The sequence below is a fragment of the Theropithecus gelada genome, chromosome 2, assembly GCF_003255815.1.
Source record: "Theropithecus gelada isolate Dixy chromosome 2, Tgel_1.0, whole genome shotgun sequence".
NCBI lineage: Eukaryota > Metazoa > Chordata > Mammalia > Primates > Cercopithecidae > Theropithecus > Theropithecus gelada.
In genome coordinates this window covers 171,435,409-171,455,695 of record NC_037669.1, presented here as the reverse complement: position 1 = coordinate 171,455,695, position 20,287 = coordinate 171,435,409, and the positions used below count along the sequence as shown (strand labels likewise).

The window sequence follows — 20,287 nt, the reverse complement described above, 5'->3', positions numbered from 1 at the left end:
TATCAGTGGTTCTTAAACTGTGGTCCAGGGAGCCCTGGTGGCCCCTGCAGGGCATCCAAGAAGTCAAAACTACTTTGCTGGTAACACTAAAATGTCACTTGTCTTTTTCATGCTCATCCTTTCATCAGTTACAGTGCAGTTTTCCAGAGGATACATGATGTGTGATATTACTACAGTTTGAATGAAGAAGCAGATACATGAACCCAACTATCTATAAAGCCAGACACTAGAAAGACCTACAAAACTGTGGGGGAAAATTGCCATGCTTCTCACTCACTTTTTTGCTTCAGGAAATTTTTTATATATATAACAGGTTATTTATGTTAACAAGAGTAAGTTTATTATTTTAGTGAATCATTTTCTCTTGGTTTCTAATATGGTAAATATCAATAGTCATAACTATATACATAGATCTTTGAGGTCCTTGATTTTTTTCTAGAAATACGAAAATGTTCTAAGACATTTGTGAACTGCCTCTCTGTATTAATGAAGGTATAAAATAAACACAGTTGTCCTTTGGTACCATAAAGGACTGGTTCAGGGCTCCCTGAAGATACCAAAATTCATGATGCTAAGTCTCTTTATAAAATGACATAGTATTTGCATATATTCTATGTACATTTCCCCATATACTTTAAATCAACTCTAGATTACTTATACCTAATACAACGTAAATGCCATGTAAATAGTAGTTATACTATATTTAGGGAATAATGACTGGAAAAGCCTATACACATTCAGTACAGATATTGCCCGCCCCCACCAAATGTTTTCCATTTGTGGTGGTTGAATTCACAGGTGAAAACTCTCAGTGGTCAACTATATTTGCCAAATGTAAGGCATATATCCCTTAATGATGGGGATACATTCTGAGAAATGCATGAATAGGTGATTTTGTCATTTTGTGAGTTTCACAAAATATACAAACCTAGGCTACATGGTAGTCTATTGCTCCTAGCAAGCAAACCTGAGTAGCATGCCACTGTACTGAATAGGCAATTACTAGTACTTAGAGTAAGCACTTGTGTATTTAAACATAAAAATGGGACAGTAAAAACACCATGTTGTCTTGTGGGACCACTAGCATATATTTGGTCCATCATTGGCCAAAAGATCAATAGGCAGGGCATGACTATATAAGCTGAACTCTGAATTATTGCTAAGACACAGACAAAAAGTACATTAATGGATGACTGTCGTTTGTTGATATCCAGAACACAGGATTTTCTCCAAAGGATGGCAGTAAGGTCCACACACTCCAATCTCCTCTGCTTTCAAATCCAGCCCCACAAAACCCTCCTGACTACTGGCTGGCTGGAACAGGAGTGAGGAGAGAGCCATGTCTATGTTATTACCTCTCCTCCAAGAGAGGAGTTCAGGATAGTCCCTCCTACATATACCCCTTGTGATACCATGGATATTAGTTTGCTATAACAAAATGGAATCAATTGGGTGGCTTGACAGAAATTTCTCTCAATTCTGGAGGCTGGAAGTCCAGGATCAAGATGTCAACAGGTTTGATTTCTCCTGAGACCCTTCTCTTTGGTTAATAGATGGTTTACTTCTCACGTGGCCTTTGTGTGCTCACACATCACTGGTATCCTCTCATTGGGATATACTCATACTGGATTAGGGCCCACCCATATGACCTCATTTAACCTTAGTTTTGTTTTGTTGTCTTTGAGATGGAGTCTCACTCTGTCACCCAGGCTGGAGTGCAGTGGCATGATCTCAGCTCACTGCAACTTCCACTTCCTGGGTTCAAGCAATTCTCCTGCATGAGCCTCCCGAGTAGTTGGGACTACAGTCTCCTGCCACCATGCCTGGCTAATTCTTGTATTTTTAGTAGAGAGATTTCACTATTTTGGTCAGGCTGGTCTAAAACTCCTGACCTCAGGCAATTCACCCGCCTTGGCCTCCTAAAGTGCTGGGATTACTGGCATGAACCACCACGCCCAGCTTAGTGATCTATTTAAAAATCCTTCTTTCAAATACAGTTACATTCTGGGGCACTGGAGGTTGGGAATTCAATATATGAATTTGGAGGTAACAAAATAGCCCACAACATTTTAAGAAATTCACATTCTTCCATTTGTTTATTTCTTTTAGAGACGGAGTCCCTCTCTGTCACCCAGGCTGGAGTGCACTGGTGTGATCTCAGCTCACTGCAACCTCCACCTCCTGGGTTTACGCCATTCTCCTGCCTCAGCCTCCTGAGTAGCTGGGACTACAGGCACCCACCACATCTGGCTAATTTTTTTTTTGTATTTTTAGTAGAGACGGGGTTTCACCGTTTAGCCAGGATGGTCTCGATCTCCTGACCTCAGGATCCTCCCACCTCGGCCTCCCAAAGTGCTGGGATTACAGGTGTGAGCCACCGTGTCCGGCCTCCATTTGGTTATTTCTAAAGGTTTATATAGCTCACTATGTCAACTACACTACCTACCTTTCTAAGTCATTAGTATACAAGAAGCCCCTTGAGTTCATATAGTTCAAGTTCCTCTTTTTAGAAAGTGACTCAGATAAGCTACTTCACCTCTCTGTATCTAATGCCACACAGCACATTATCAGCTGACCTTTTTAAATAGTCTTAATTTCAACATACTTAGGGGGTATCCTATTTAGAAAAAGCTTGCAATGATTTAGAAGAAATTTAAAGACTGCATGCAATGCTCTCTTCCGTAAAGGATTTTTTTCTTCAATCATCATGCCTCAACTTAAGTATTTGTATGTAAAGAGTAAGAGGGTGGCGCAGTGGATGAGTTTGTTTTCTATACTAGAATTTGCCTACACTGAGGAATAGCTATGGTCAAACCACTCTTGCCATGTGTTTGAAAGGAACTCCTTTAATCACAGAGAAGCAATAAAATCAGAATGTAAAGAAATCTTCTGCCAAATGACCTGTTGAAAAGCAGCAACCAAGTTAACAACTCTCTCATGTCCTGCTACCTGGCTAAAGAACTAAAAGAAGGCAGAGAGGGTGAGAGGTTGGGAGGTTACTGGCTGGTAAGGTAGAATGTCCCAAATGCAAAAGGTTTATTCCTAGAACAATCAGAGTCAACACCCAAGATGCGCCAGGTGACTTCAATATTTGGCACTGCTCCCCTTTTCCATAATGGGCAGTTAAAGATATGATGCCTATCCCCATTAGGCACTAACCCCTCTGACACAGGCCCCCTTCATTTTGGGAAATGATTAGTTTAACATGAACATAATACAAGATCCTTGCAGCACCAGGGAGTACAAACTAAGTGGAGGTTCACAGAACTTGACTTGTTTTATTGATCTAGAGGTAGGTCAGCAAACTACAAACTGTAGACTGAATCCATCCTTCCACCCATTTTTTTGTTTTTATTCCCAACCTTTGAGCTGGAAAAGAAATAGCAAGGAAAATATATTTCACAACATAGGAGAATAATATAGAATTTAAATTTCAGTGTCTGCAAATAAAGTTTTATTGAAACATTACATACTCCTTTGCATCTTATCTAGGGCTGCTTTATTGTCACAATGGCAGAATTGAGTCATGTGACAGAGACCACATGGCCACAAAAAGCCTACAATATTTACTGTCTGGTCCTTTACCGAAAAGGTTTGCAGACACATGATGTAAACTTCCAAGTCCCCAAAGTGTATAAACCTTACATTTCAGATTTTAATATGTGCATATTTTACCCTGGAAAATCTTAATGACTAAGCAAAGCATACCGGTTATATTGGTTGAGTCTGGGATCTTGTGGAACATACTAAACCAGAAAGATTACCACATTTAGAATCACCAGAATACAGAGGTTTGAGGCCAAAATCTTCTAAAGCAAGAGCTGCTTTAGAAGAGTCTGTTTAACTTCCAGGTGAGTACAATAACATGGCACCTGAAAGCACTCTAATGCTTAATTATTACACCTACATGAGAGTTGTACTAAAAACTCAGTTCACATTTCATCACATGGCTCTAAAACGAAGTTCCACCCCCTAAATCCATTCCCAATTTCTCCGTCACAACTTTCTCCTCCACCTCAAACAAAAGCAAAACTCTCAAGCTCCCAGAACCACCTTGTTTCAAGAGACATTGCAACAGAGGAAGACATCAGCTCAATTCTTTTTTTTCTCATCTCTTCCTGGCAAGAAACTGTTGCCTTGAGTTGAACTGATTAACTGGAATAAGCATTCTAAAAACCAGATAGGGCTGATTACAAAGGGAATTACTGACCATAGCTTCTAATAAGAATATTAGGGAAGTTTTTTCTATTTGTTTTTTGAGAGAGTCCTGCTCTGCCACCCAGGCTGAAGTGCAGTGGCATAATCTCAGCTCACTACAACCTCTACTTCCCCAGTTCAAGCGATTCTCCTGCCTCAACCTCCCGAGTAGCTGAGACTACAGGTGAGTGCCACCATGCCCATCTAATTTTTGTATTTTTAATGGGGACGGAGCTACACCATGTTGGCCAGGCTGGTCTTGAACTCCTGACCTCAAATGATCCACCCACCTTGGCCTCCCAAAGAGCATGAGGGAACTTAAAAAGACTAAACCTGAACGTACCTCCTCGCTGCAGATTGTGAGAACAATTCTCCAGATGAGCAGGACTGGTGACTGTCTTTTTATGATGATGTTCAGGATTCTGTAAAAACAACGGTCTTCATTCAGCAGTCTTAAACATCATAATGCAGAAAAAGAAATTAAACTAGATTAGATTATTCAAAATCTTTGCCTGCTTCTTCACAATACCTCCTTTCCATGATGTGACATAGTTAACCGTCTTGAAATGAGGAGACCACCAAGTTCTTTTGCTAAATCTTATTCCAAACTGAAATTTCTTCACTGAAGCTGTACCCTTTCACAAGGAGGGACTCACATCATAGGGTACAGCCATCTTGGTTCAGTGCTTCATATTAACTGGGCTCAGGGATGGGCTCATGTGCTTTAAATGCAAAAGAATTCACACAGGTGGCAATCGTTAATTATAGTGCACATCCCACGAGCATGGACTTTTGACCCAATAGCAAATTAAAAGTAGATTGGATAGAAGTTCTGCTATAATCCAGGCCCATGAAGATTTATAAGAAGAAGAAGAAAAACAAAAAAACGTGTAAACTTCTTGGTTTCATCACTTTTTACATAATAAAATAAGTTCTAGGGTCTACTGAGAGATACCTCTAATTACTACCTCCGCAATTTTAGGGAAATATGACAATAGTTTCTAATCCTAACTTTTTTTAAGAAAACGAAGTCTTAGGTTCTAAATTGTCTTTTATTCAAAGAATATAATTTAGTTTTCTTAATTTTCTCCAGCTAGGGAAACCAAATAACTTGCCTTAGAGATCCTCTTTGATTAAAGTTTAACCATCACAACAAAATATTCCTTTTTGGCAGGGGGGGAGCGGGGAGACAGCAATTTGCTGCTCTGTTGCTCAAGCTGGAGTACAGTAGCATAACAGCTCACTGTGACTTCAAACTCCTGGGTTCAGGCTGTCCTTCCATCTCAGCCTCCCAAGTAGCTGGAACCACAAGCACACGCCACCACTCCAAGCTATTTTTCATTTTGTTTTGTTTTTTTGTAGAGACAGGGGTCTCGCTGTGTTTCCCAGCCTGGTCTTGAACTCCTGGGCTCAATGATCCACCCGCCTTGGTCTCCTAAAGTGCTGGGATTACAGGTGTGAGCTACTGCACTGAAATCTAAACATCATTAGTTAAAGAGGAGTAACTAGTGTTGGTAGAATTTACAAGTAAAAATACAGGATGCTGAGTTAAATTAGAATTTCAGGTAAACAGTAAATACATCTTTAGTATATGTGTATATACCATGTAATATTTGAGACATATTTGTATTGGGGACCTAATCATGCTAAAAAATGTATTTGTTGTGTATCAAAAATTCAAATTTAGCTAGGCATTCTGAATTTTATCTGACAACCCTAGAAACATCTTTAATTCAAAATGTTTCTGGGTGAACGAGCAGCGGGGGAGAAGTTTAGTGAGTGTGTTGTGCCTAATCTTGGAAGGTAGAAATTCTTAAAAACTTTGGAATAGACTCCAGTACTGTTAGGACTCTCAGTTCTCCCACCTGAGGAATGAGGGGTGTGAAGTATAAATGTTGCATGGGCCTGTAAGGAGAAATTTTAAAAAGAATGAAAGTCCAGTTTGGTATAAATGGCAACATGCTTGATTTTTTTTAACTTCTTTAGATTGCTTGTATATGAATCTTACTCATGAGCGTAATTAATTTATTAGTGAATTAAATGAATAAAAACTGTTTGGATGCTTTCAGCTCCAGTCATGGACCATAACATGAACGACCAGGTGTAGCTTAGCAACTCAATAATGAGAAGGCATTTTCTTTTCAGCTTTGGTGCATTTTCTCTACCAAATAAATCAATTTAAAGCTCATCTTGACACTCGTCCATCCCCCGCCCCCATCATTTCAATGTGAAAAGAGGAGACAGATTCAAGCAACTTAATCCAATTGCTTTTTCGAGATACAGACTCCTTAAGTATTGCCTCAGACTATGTCTGACCTCTTGAACTCACAGAGGGGAAATTAAGGCAGAAAAATCTAGCAGTTCAAATTGTTGTAGCTTCAAGACCTGATAAGATTTAATCTTTTTGGTTCCCTAAGGCAAATAAGGTTGAGCAAAATAACCAGAGAGTAACATGTTGAAGAATGGTTTATTTTTAAGGACTGAAAATGGCCCCAAACACCGAGCATTTAGGAGGGTAGAAGCTACAGAAGTTCAAGGTTATTTAGTTACCAAAGCATAACGACATAAGTCAACGAATCAGGAGAGAGGTGTTGAGTGCAAAGCAAAAGAAAACTTAAATAGTTAGGTACAGTATAAGGAATCTTTTGCCTTGGATAACTTTAATTTCAAGGTAATTATGGTGGACATAATACCATATCTACCTCAGAGTTACTTTTATGCAGTGGGTCAGGACATGCTTCTAGTTCTTAATACTATTGATTGGCTTCCTCTAAGGAGTCCCCTGAATATTCAATCCAGGAAGCCTCGCCACTAAGTGACAAAACTCTCACTATAATCCCCAAGCATGCCATGGTAGGTCTAAAACCTGGCTCATTGTGGGGAAGGTCTTAGAGTCTCATGGATGAATTTTTATCCCTGGAAAATTCCACTGCTAGGGCATTGCAAATAATTTAAAAGGGATCATGGTACATTTATATGAGAAGAATGAAGATCCTCAAAATATTGTATATATTCAAGAGTCACCCAGGAAAACTTGTTGTAAATGCAGATTTCCAGTCTCCATCCAGAAGACTGAGACAGAATCTGCTGTGGTAGGTCTTGACTTTTCTGCTCAAATTTTTTTAAACAATCCATATAACATGTTTTGATTATGTCTTATGATCAATGTAATGTGCTAAGTGCTGGAAGTTTAGAATTTAAATATGTACATATTCCCTCTCAAAAGTGTATTATTTGATCATGTTTATTTCTCAGAGAAGGCCTATAGGGAACAGGTATACAAAAGAAAGCTGCAGTCCAAAAAGATACAGCATATACTAAAAGACACATAGCCGGTACATACAGAAGTCAAGTCTGCAATGAGGTAAGTTAATAATTCATTATTTTTCATCTGTTTTCCAACTATTTTCCTGCCACGCCTGTCTATTGTGTTGCTGTGGCCTACTCACTGCCCTCTGAACCCACCAGACATACACTTGCCCCAGGACCTTTGCTGTTTTTCCTTCTCTCTGCCCAAAGTATTCTTCCCGTTATCTGACTTACTTCATTTCCTTCTGTCTCAAATCAAGTGTCACCTTCTCAGTGAGACCTTCTATGACCACATTATTTAAAATTACAGCCTTCCCACAGAGCACCCTGACCTTCTTTCCTATCTTCCCAGTCCTTCATGAAATGTGAAATTTAATGGATACAGTGAAGACACTCCATCTTACAAATCTGACGTGTAGCATACTCATCACTTGGAGTGATTTACTTATATGTATACATCTAACAGTTTCTTGCCTGTCTCTGCTAGGATAGTAATTCTCAAACCTTAGCAGCATCAGAATTATCAGAAGTGCTTTTGAAAACACAGATTCCTCCTTCCCAGTCCCAGAGATTAGATTGAGGTCGTGCTAGTGGTGCCAGTCAGCAGATCATTTTGAGCAGTCTTGCCATAAGGCACTAGTTCTCATCTAGGGATGATTTTGCCCCCAGGGAACATTTCATACTATTCAGAGACATTTTTTATTGGTACAGCTGGAGTGGGGGAGCCACCTGGCGTCTTGAGAGTAGGGGGCTAGGAATGCTACTAAATATCCTATAATACACAGGACAGTAGTGAGGGAGTTGAGTAAACCTGTCCTAGATGAATGCTTCTTAAATGCTACTATGCATCAAGAAGAGGAGGGCTTATTAAAAGTCATATTATCAGATTGCACCACCAGAGTTTCCGATTTGTTAGGTGGGTTCAGTGTGGAGCCTGAAAATTTACATTACTAGTAAGTACCCAGGTGAAGGAAATGCTATTGGTCCAGGGCCAACACTTGGAAAACAATTGCAGAAGGAAAGCTCCACAAAGCAGGAATCATGGTCTCTTTATTCCTTCCCCCAGCAATAGAATATGGTACAGTATAGTCACTCAACTTTCTACTTGTTTAATAACAGCACCACTACGCCATGCACTCACGTGATGATTCTGACACCGAGGATTCTGGGATCACACATTGAGAAACAAGAGTTGTTGTTTGGGCAGCAAATTTCAGATGCCTTCTATTCCTATTGACTCCTCAGCTCATTTACTACCAACCAAAGAAGTCTAAGGAGAGTTTGCGTGTTTGCCCCAGCAGGCCTAACAATCTGCCTGAGGGCAATGCTCAGATTACATCCCCACAGTAAGCTCTGTACAAAAGAAACAAACTGTCAAATGCAAGTCTCTGCAGTCTCTGTTTATGATGAAACTACACGACCCTACAACCACCTGTCACACAATTCCCATTTTCAAAAAGGACAGAGAATTTATTCACATATACAGACACACACACACTTAGTTCTTCAATCTGATCCTTGAGTGAGGTCTCTAGCATTGTAACATAATTGGGAATCGGTGTGTCTTGAATGTACTTGCGCTTCCATAACCACATCTCTGGCAGCTGTCCACTTTAAGATGGTATCTTCCAGGTGCTGCCAATTAACTCTCCTTACATCATTTTCTGGGGGAATATTAAATTCAGTTCCTTTTATCCTGTGCCCAAAGCCAACAATGAAGTAGTTGATCTCCATAATTCAAACATGTCTGATATCTTAGATTCAATGGCCCTGTTTAAGACAGGCATTTAATGAAGAACTGGTGAATGAGAAGTTTAATGGCTAGAGTGAAGACACTCCATCTTATAAATCTCTTTTTACTCATGTGGAATCATCAGCCAGTGTTATTGATTTGCATTTACTGATTGGACTTTCTACTGTGTTCAGATGTTAGTATTGTCTGCTGGTGCCTGCAGGCTATTAGTTTCAGGGTAAAGCTTGCTGTTCTGAAAACCAGCTTCTTCTCTACTGAACTGAAAAAGCTGAAGCATTCACAATGGCTCAGAGAACCCAACACATTTTAGAAAGCCATAAAAAGACTTCACTAGTTGTCTTTATTTTACAACAGTGAGAATTGACACAGAAATAATCAAAATCTATAAAGAGACAGTTCTTTCATTATTATTATTATTATTATTATTATTATTATTATTATTTTGAGACAGAGTCTCACTCTGTCACCCGGGCTGGAGTGCAGTGGAGTGATCTCGGCTCACTGCAAGCTCTGCCTCATGGGTTCACATCATTCTCCGGCCTCAGCTTCCCAAATAGTTGGGACTACAGGCGCCTGCCACCATGCCCGGCTAATTTTATTTATTTTATTTATTTTTTTTTTTAGTAAGGACGGGGTTTCACTGTGTTAGCCAGGATGGTCTCCATCCCCCTACCTCGTGATCCACCAGTCTCGGCCTCCCAAAGTGCTGGGATTACAGGCGTGAGCCACCGTGCCCAGCCAGTTCATTATTTTAAAAGCAGCATTATTGAGATATAGTTTATATACCATACAATTCATCTGTATAAATGTACAGTTCAAAGATTTTTAGTAAATTTAGAGTTGTGCAGCTATCACCACTAATTTTAGAACATTTCCATCATCCCCACAAACCCCCAAAAAGTAACCCGGGGTCAATTTGTAGTTACCCACCACCGGCCCCACACACTAATTTACTTTCTGTATCTGTAGATTTGCCTTTTTTGACAATTCCATATAAATGGAATCATACTATATGTTGTCATTCGTGTCTGGATACTTTCACTTAGCAAGATGGTTTTTAAGGATCATCTATGTTGTAGCACATATCAGTACTTCATTCCTTTTTGTTGCAAAACAATTAATTGTATAGATATATCACAATTTGTTTATCCTCCAGTTGGTGGACATTTGTTTCATTTAGTTGGGCTATTATGAATAATGCTGCCATAAATATTTATGTACAATCCTTTATGTGGACATATTTTCATTTTCCTTGGGTAGATTCCTAGAAGTAGAAATCCTGGGTCATAAAGTAAGTCTGTGTTTAACTTTTTTTAAATGCCAAACTGTTTTCCAAAGTGGCCGTATCATTTTGTAATCCCACCAGCAATGCATGAGGGTTGCAGTGATTCCGCAGTCACTGAACCTCCAGAGTTTCTGACTTGTTAGGTGGGTTCAGTGCGGAGCCATAGTGTCTCAAATATTTGTTATTGTCTATCATTTTTAGCCACATATGGTTCACTCTTAATGTTGAAATGTGTGAAACAGTGCTTTCAGATTTGTCCCACAAATATAAAAATACATCCAACGTGTATTGGGGGCCTGCTCTATGTGATACCTTTTAAATATAGTACCGTTAACCCATCACTAACAAAATGAGATATCATCTTTAGTTTATAAACAAAACAATTAGGTTCAGAAAACTTAATTTCCTCATGGAATTCCAGCAACCAGGTTGCAAAATCTGAATTCAATGCCACAAAACGTGAATGCAAGAGTTATTCATGCAAACGTCAAGAAATATTTGACATACAAGCATGGGCTTCCGTTTACTACTCCTGGCCAAGATACTTCTACTAATGTCATTAAAAAGAGGAATAAACACTAAATTTAGTTCTTTCTAATGATTACACATTTTCCTTTGAAGAAACTATACTGAAATTCTAATGAACAATTTCACCTCAGAATTTTCCCTTTACATGTCAAATCCCAAAGCTGTAGTTTTGACTCAGGATTTAACCAGCAAGATATTTATGACAATCAAAACTCAAATGAAACATACTTCGTAGCAATGAAAATGCTGAATGGTTTTTATTAACTCTACTAAATCATTTGCTACCATCAAAAGATGTAAATTCTGACAACTGCTGTTCATGTTTGAGTGCTTAAAAAACATTTATTGCCAGTTTCTGGAGTCCCGCCTGTGATTGAAGAGTATTGATATTTCATCTAGCATGTATTCCATTATAGATAGGCTGTTGGCAGAATGGCGGCCAAAGTCACTGGATGGAACTGCTTCAGCTGAAAATCTTTAACTTATCACCTAATCAGGCCACAACTTCCTTTTTTTTTTTTTTTTTTTTTTTTTTTTTTTTTTTTTTTTTTTTTTTGAGAGAGTCTTGCTCTGTCGCCCAGGCTGGAGTGCAGTGGCACGATCTTGGCTCACTGCAAGCTCCACCCCCTGGGTTCACGCCATTCTCCTGCCTCAGTCTCCCGAGTAACTGGGACTACAGGCACCCACCACCTCGCCCAGCTAATTTTTTGTATTTTTAGTAGAGACGGGGTTTCACCGTGTTAACCAGGATGGTCTCGATCCCCTGACCTCGTGATCCGCCCGTCTCGGCCTCCCAAAGTGTTGGGATTACAGGCGTGAGCCACCGCACCCAGCCACCTTTTGTATTTTGTAGAGGCAGAGTCTCATCATGTTGTCCAGGCTGGTTTCAAACTCCTGAGCTCAAGCAATTCTCCCTTTCCCAAAGTGCTGGGATTACAGGCATGAGCCACCACAGCAGGCCTGGCCACAACCTCTTAACCTACCCATGCCCTCTCCTGCCTCCAATATGACTTCATCTGATCTACCCTTTGTCATTTAAACGGCCAACCTGCTTTCTCAAAGCTAATCCTTCCCTGCCTTGGAGATAATCTAAACACTGGCTTGAAATGATCAACATTTCAGAAAGGATAACTTCATTCCCTTGGGATTCATTATTTGACCTGTTTGACACAGAAGGTTTGCTAATGAGTACTTGCTTGCCTGTTTTGTTTTAGAATATCTGCTGATGTAGTTCCTTGCTCCTCAAAGTATGGTCCACAGACTGGCAGCATCAGCATCCTCTGCAAGCTTGTTAAAAATGCAGAATTTCAGGCCTCATCCTTGACCTACTGATCAGAATCTGCATTTGAACAGTCTCCTCAGGTGATTCCTATGTGCTAAGTTATTAACTTCAGCACAGGCTCTTGGGTCTAACCCACAGACCCAGAACCTCACATTACCCAGTTGAAAATCTGCCCCTATCATAGGAGTGATAATAATAACATTTACCATTCAGAAAGCACTTCCTTCTCTTCTGTCTGCATAGGTTTCTTCCCTCTGCCCCCAAACATGCTAAAGTCACTCCCTATTAAACAACAAAATCTCTGGTCTCTGTTATCCCTTTGAGGAAGAGTGCAATATTGTTCACATTTATCTACTTCCTCTCCTTGTGGGAGTATCTAACATCCCCATCCTGTTGAGTCCAGAATTGCCCATATGACTTGCTTTGGCCAATGAAATGTAAGCAAAAGTGATACGTGTCATTTCCAAGCAGGAAACATTTCAGGCTTTGCAGACCATAGGGACTCTCTCACAACTACTCAACTCTACCGTGGTAGTGTGAAAGCAGCCTTAGGGACTACATGAGTAAGTGGGTGACTGTTGCTATGGTCTGGAAATTCATGTGGTGGAAACTTAACCCCCAATGCAACTGTGTTGGGAAGTGGAGACTTTGGGGATGTGTTTAGGTCATGAGTGGATTAATGCTGCTATAAAAAGGGCTTGCAAGAGTGGATCCACTCTCTCTTGCCCTTCAGCCTTCTTCCAGGTAAGGACACGAAAAGGAGGCCTTCAGCAGATGCCATCATCTTGATCTTGAACTTCCCAGCCTTCAGAACTGCGAGAAATGTCTGCGCTTTATAAATGACTCAGTCTCCACTATTAATTGTTATACCAGCACAAAACAAAGACAACTGTGCTCCAGTAAAACTTTCTGAGTCCAAGTTTCAAAACTGAGAAGTTATTCGTAGCTCATCTACCACCCTAACTCCATCTGCACTAAGCCAAGTATCAAATGCAAAACCACAGAAATTCCACCTGCAGGAGTATTTGACATCTTTTAGCTCATTCCCATAATGGATGCTGAATGGGTAAACAGCTATGTGATAAAGCAAGGATAGTAAAACGTTCATTGTAGATATAGACAATGGGTATATAGATATCCCCTGTAAAATTATTTTAACCTATTTGAACATTTTTACAATGTTGAGCGGAAAAATATCAAAGCTAAAGTGTGTAAGTCCTGGGACATAATCAATTGACTTATGAAGTATAATTTCACTTGCTAAACATCTCATGAAAATTTAGCAGGCAGGATGTGAAAAATAAGGCCTGAGATACCAGCTCAAGTACCTCCATGGTCATTAATAAATACTTTTTGAGCCCCTACTATATGTTAGGCATTGACACCTTGGTAAAGAAGATAGATGTAGAGTTTAACGGTAGACAAATGCTGACCACTCCCAATTAAACAACTCTATTGACCAAACCTTGGTGGGTTTGAAATTCTTTAACACCTATTGTTCCATCCATTAGGAACTTAATGTTTATTATGTTGTACTTGAGCCTTTCTCTGAGAGATTGCAAGCTCCTAAAACTCAAAGATCTGTCCCCTGACCTTAGTGCCTTGCATGTCATATCCACAAAGGCTGCTGCCATGCTCGTTCATAAAGGAACGGCTTTGATGAACAATATGTGAAGGTGTGGCTAAGGTGATGCTATGCCTGCATTTATGTAGGAGGCAGACCTCTGTCAACATGATCCAGCATTTTTTAAATGGCTGAAGGCAAATATCTTTGCCTCTTTAAGTGAGTAGAGTCAATGAATTATTATTCTTTCATAAAGTAAGCAGAGCCAGCTGTCAAGAGGATGGTTAAATAACAATATATACTCAATCCTACTCATTAGTGGAGTCCATACTTGTAAATTTGCCTACTCACTAAAGTTCATTTGTAACCCCCACAAAATAATACTTGAGGCCGGGCGCGGTGGCTCAAGCCTGTAATCCCAGCACTTTGGGAGGCCGAGACGGGTGGATCACCAGGTCAGGAGATCGAGACCATCCTGGCGAACACGGTGAAACCCCGTCTCTACTAAAAAATACAAAAAACTAGCCGGGCGACGTGGCGGGCGCCTGTAGTCCCAGCTACTCGGGAAGCTGAGGCAGGAGAATGGCGTGAACCTGGGAGGAGGAGCTTGCAGTGAGCCGAGATCACACCACTGCACTCCAGCCTGGGCCACAGAGCGAGACTCCGTCTCAAAAAAAAAAAAAAAAAAAACTTAAGGCACTTTATAGTCATTCGAGGGCAGGAGCAAAGCCATGAAATGTTTGAGTGGCCCAATGTGCAGGTCAGCTGAGGCCAGACAAGGTAACACTCTGCCTTTCTGTTTCAGCTCACATGCTGTAAACAAGTGCAGGGTTTTTCGCTGGTCTTCTTAGTGCCACAATTTTCCTATATTTTGTGGTATGTGTTGATGACTTCACTGCTCAAAATGGCCTGCAAGCATATGCTGAAGTGTTGTTTAGTGTTTCTAAGCTCAAGAATGCTGCAATGTGCTTTATGGAGAAAATACATGTATTTGAGAAGCTTCTTTCAGGTGTGACTTACAGTCCTATTGGCTGTGAGCTCCATGTTAATCAATGTGTACTAAATAAAGTGTCTTTAAACAGAAACACACATAAAACAATGTTAAATATTGCTCAATTGATGGAAATGTTGTAACCAGAGGCTCACAGGAAGCTAACCCTGTATTTGCTAAGGCAGCAATCTTGGTGACTTTATAGAACATAAGTGGCAAGAATAACTGGAAGCAGCAGCTTCTTGAGAGCCATTACTAAGCTCTGCCACAGGCACAACCATTCTCACTTTCTCCATGAACACATGCGGCATATACAGTAGCTCCCCGCTTATCCGCAGTTTCCCTCACTGTGGGGCAACCATGGTCTGAAAACAGGTAAGTATAGTACAATACCATATTTTGAGAGAAACTACATTTACTTTTTTTTTTTTTACAGTATATTGTTATAATTGCTTATTTTTATTAATCTCTTACTGTGTTTAACTTATAAATTAAACATCATAAACTTTATCATGAATGTATAGGAAAAAACATTATATAGAGAGAGTTTGGGACTATTCTCCATTCCAGGCATCCCCTGGGGGCCTTGGAAAGTATCCCCTGCAGATAACAGTGGACTACTATAGCCAGAATGGCTGGGTAAGGAAGCGTAAGCAGACAGGTAGATGTTGCAAGACAATGAAATTTAGTGCAAGCCTGTCCAAAGTGAGTAGTAAGGAGAAATCCATAATCAACATCAAATAAATTATTTCTTCTTTGGGTGGCCATAAGGCATAGACAGTCATACCTGGATATAAACACAGTTTATGATAGTCTGAAAGGTCACACTAAGGCCTGAATTTTCCTGTAAATAACCCTCTAGGACATCGTGAAGTAAAAAACAATCAATCATGGAAACAGATGGGATACAGAATATGCTGCTATGTTGCAATTAGTAAAAGGGGCTATGAATAAAGCAAAACTCATTATGCTGAAAAGCAGAAGCATTGCAAACATTAAAAGACCTTGTGGTCAGCCACAGCTGTACACTGAAGGACAGATGTACCCTTCGTGAGGCAGAGAAAAGGCCAAAAATGATAAATACTTCCCAGGTTGTTCGCAGATGCTCATCCCAAACAAGGAAAAGCATTAAGTAGTACTTAGGCAGGAACTGAGAAGTCAATAGGCTTAAGAACACTCTAGACATGACTCAACAGCAGTCACCTATCTTTGTATTTAAAAAAAAAAAACAGTTAAAAAGAAAGAGAGACAGTACTTGGATTTGAGGTGTTTAAAACCTTACAGGGCCAGTGCCATGGTTCACACCCATAATTCCAGCACTTTGGGAGGCTGAGGCATGCAGATCACTTGAGCCCAGGAGTTCAAGAGCAGTCTGGGCAACATGGCAAAAACCCTGCCTCTACCGAAAAGGCAAACATTAGCTGGGCATGGTGGAGCATGCCTGTGGTCCCAGCTACTCTGGAGGTTGAGATGGGAGGATCCTTTGAGTCCAGGAGGCAGAGGTTGCAATGAGCCAAGATTGTGCCACTGCACTCCAGCCTGGGCCACGGAGCAAGACCATCTCAAAAAAATTTAATAAAATTCAAAAAGTCTTTCAGCTCAGAGGAGTGGAGATGTATTGATACTTTATGTATGAAGGCAAAACCCATAATCCTGAAGCATTAAATGTGACCCTCAAATGCTCTCTAAATTTGTCAGGGCTGAGTAGTCTACTTGCAGTTTAAGTGGCTAAGGGGCATCCTTGGTCTTTCTGCACATAGGCCAGCTCTACTGCCTTGCTACTCAAAGTATGGTCCACAGCCAAGAAGCGCAACATCACTTGGGTATTTGTTGAAAATGTCTGAAAATGCAGACGCTCCAGCTCCAACCTAGAAGTACTGAATCAGCTTGTATTTTAACAAGATTTCCAAATTATTCACGTTTTAAAGCTGGAGCAGCAATGGCCTACAATTAGGGTGACCAACCACCCAGCGCCTGTTGTAAGCACCACAAGTCCCACGCAGTGTGAGAAACCTCTTGGTCTCAGACACATCCAGATAGTTGGTCACCCTATTTTATCCCAATTCAACAACCAAAGGAAGTTCTCAAATGGAAGACTTGAGACTGAAGAGCCACTTAGGGATTATTGTATCCTGAAACAATTTCCACTGTTTACAGTTTACTTTGGAGTCATCTGGTTCCATGTGGTTTTCACATAAGGAAAGTAGAACAAGGGTGGAAGAATTCATATGGAAAACTAAGACTTTGAAGAAGAATCTTCCTCCACATCCAGTCTTCCACTCCAGGATATACCAGTCCAAGGAACTGAGCAGAAGAAAGACCAGAAGGCATTCTTTAGGGGCCTAGAGTCATTCTGTGTGATTGGTTACATTATCACCACACCTTTCAAAGCCAGGGACAGCTGCTCTTGAACAATGGGTCTCAGACTTTAGCTATGTCAAAAGACACTTGCAGGGCTTATAAAGCACAGATGGCTGGGTCACACCCTCAGACTACCTGATTCAATGTGGCCCCAGATCAGCAGCATCCAAAACACAGGAAAGTGTGTGTAGAAGCAGAAGCTCAGGCACCACCCCAGACCTGCTGAGTCAGGATCTCTATTTTACCAAGATCTCTTGGTGATTTGCTTGCACAGTAACCTTTGAGAAGTATTGATACAGAAGGACACTCTGACGAATTTGCTGAATCCGCATCCTGTGTATAAATACAGCTGCTTAATCTTCTCATTGAGCAAATCTGAATTTCATGCTCTTCTCTTTCTTTTTTATTTTTTTCCAATTTTGGCCATAGAATAGGTGGAAGTTCATTGCCACACAGGTATACAGATTCATTGTTAATAAAGCAAGTTACCCTCAACACCAAGAACAGAAAGTGCTCTCACTGACCATGAAGGAGCATTTGCCCTGGCTCAAGGAACATAAGGTCTTCTGTTCTCCTCAGGGAAGCAGCCACTCAGGGGAAGCTACCACTCTCAGACTAAGGACATCTGGACACAGCCAGTGCCAGCAGCCTGTGTACTAGGCAGACGTACTTCGGAATCCCTGCCCTCCACAACAGTTCCTGCAATTTGTTGGCCATACGTCATAGGAAGGTTTCATTCCTGCCAGGTTAGCTTACTAAGGAACAGCATATTCCCTTCTGCAAATAGATAATGCTGATGTCACATTTTCTGCCTCTACTTCACTGTTGCCAATAACATAAGGCCACATATTCTGTTATTTTCTTATTTGAAGTTCTTGAACTGGATACCAGTTCTCCTGGAATTTTTTTAAAGAATGCTAATAACTAATATTTATGAAGCATATGTTAAGTGCCAGATATTGTCTTAAATACTTAATATTCCTTATCTTATTTAATCCACACAATAACCCAGGAGGTAGCTACTATGATTAGTCCCATTTTACACATTAGGGAATTGGAGACACAGAGTAGCTAATTAACTTGCCCAAGATCACCCAGCAGGTAGATTGCGGAGCCAACACAGTAATGAAAAAGATGTCAAACCACCAATTTTGCCTTACCTTTTCTTTCCAGAAAGTTCTACCTTAAAAAATATTGTAATAACAGTGTTGCATATAGGAGTGACCCTGTTGCACTAGAGAAAGTCTTTTAACCTGCATGCATCTCAGCTCCTCCTGTGGTAAGTGGAATAATAATAAGCACTCTGCCTCTCGCAGAGGTATTGTGTAAGTCTGTGCCTGCACAGTGTAAACTGTAAAAGCACAGGACAAAGACAATGATCAAAGCGATAATAATCACCCCAAATAATTCATTAATTCTCACAACAACCTTGTGAGACACAGGAAATCGACTCTGGATTAGTTGCTGGCAACTGTTAAAATGTGGCATGCCAAGATTCTATTCTTGTTCTTCAGGTGGGTGGAAGGGGGCTATCTGCTGCAGAGAACTGACTCTCAAGTCAGGGAGGGAATGTCAAACCTTTCCAAGGAGCTGCAGGAGAAACAGAAAAAAGAAACAGGGCTGTTCCCACCTGTACATGAGTGCAGCAATGACTGATAAATGATCATCAACTCTGGCACATAGATAGGCTGCATTTCTCAGCCTCTTTTACAGTTAAACATGGCCATAGGATTCAGATTTACACAATGGGATGTGAGAAATCATGCCCCATCAAAATCTCCCATGCATGATTCTCTCTCTCTTGCCCCATACGCCAATTGAATGTCAATACCCAGAGCAACCTAGGAAACCACACATGGAAGACAGCTGAGCCTTTGTTATCCTGGGTCCCTGAATGACTTAGTGGAATAATCCTTCTTACCTACTGCTCCTTCCTAGTCCAGGTATACCATTATTGCACTGTTTTCTACATATTACATCAAATTTAATTTTATTAAGCCACTGAAATTGGGTATTTATCTGATATCATAGCTAGTATTAGCCAAACCATTGATCAATGTCCCCTTTAAAAATCTGCTTTATGCCATTTTAAATATGTCACTCCTGTTATAAATTCTCATGAATAATGATTCCACCTAGGTTAGAAGAGAAAAATATCCTTAGTAGATTAGGGGAGATTTTATTCTCATATGGATGCTAATCTGATTGTTTTCCTAACTCCTGTGTGGGATTGGCCATGGTGGGTAAATGACAGTTTTGATTGTTGAATAAGAAGAAATGTTTTGCAGCAAGGACAGAGGAGTTTGCTGAAGAGGAAGACGTTGGTCATTGTGATTTCACCGTATTTCCAAGACCAAAGCAGAGTTGGAAAGTAAGGTGGGATGGCTCCAAAAAGAAGTCACCTGACTTGACGATTTTGCCAAGACAGACCTGTGGAGCAGGGACAAAGAGGAGGGTAAGGGTGCTAACTCCCTGGGGAAGCAGGTTCCAGATCGCAGGGGTCCAGAGAATATTGGTATGAACTTCACTGAAATATACTCTGGGTATAAGTTGATAAAATTCCATTTAGATACATTTATCACAATGTTATAGATTGAAGAAGTGCCATATTTGATTTGCCCAAGGTCACGCAGTACAATTCATTTCCCAAATCATCAAGGGCCTGCAGTTTTGTTTCTCACAGTCTTCAAGGCAGCAAGTTCTCTCCAGCAGTTTCATCTTGCTCTGGGTAATATCTGCTCCCCAGTTTTTTCCCACTGCAGTCACATCCTATGCCAGCCTGGGAACCAACAACTTGGAAATTTGAAATCAATAGAGATTTTGAGACATTAACAGGTTAGTTGCAGATGTGGGAAAATTATAATCCTGGTGCAGTGCCATTGTACCTACTCTTTGCCCCTTATGAGCATGAAAAACGGTTTCCAAAGCACTATGGCACCAGTCTTGCCAGACAGGGAAGAGAAAGAAAAAAAAGTGCTCCCAGGCCTTTGTTCTGGCTGCACACATGTGACAGCTTT

At 40.5% G+C, this 20,287-nt stretch overlaps 1 protein-coding gene across 1 annotated transcript in view; it reads right to left on the bottom strand.

The window, feature by feature from the left end:
• The window catches only part of RARB (retinoic acid receptor beta), a 767,875-nt gene that overhangs the window by 731,644 nt on the left and 15,944 nt on the right, over positions 1-20,287 (bottom strand). The window contains exon 2 of the mRNA XM_025374723.1: positions 4,541-4,619. The gene's annotated coding sequence lies outside the window, so the exon portion shown is untranslated. The remainder of the gene's footprint in view (positions 1-4,540; positions 4,620-20,287) is intronic.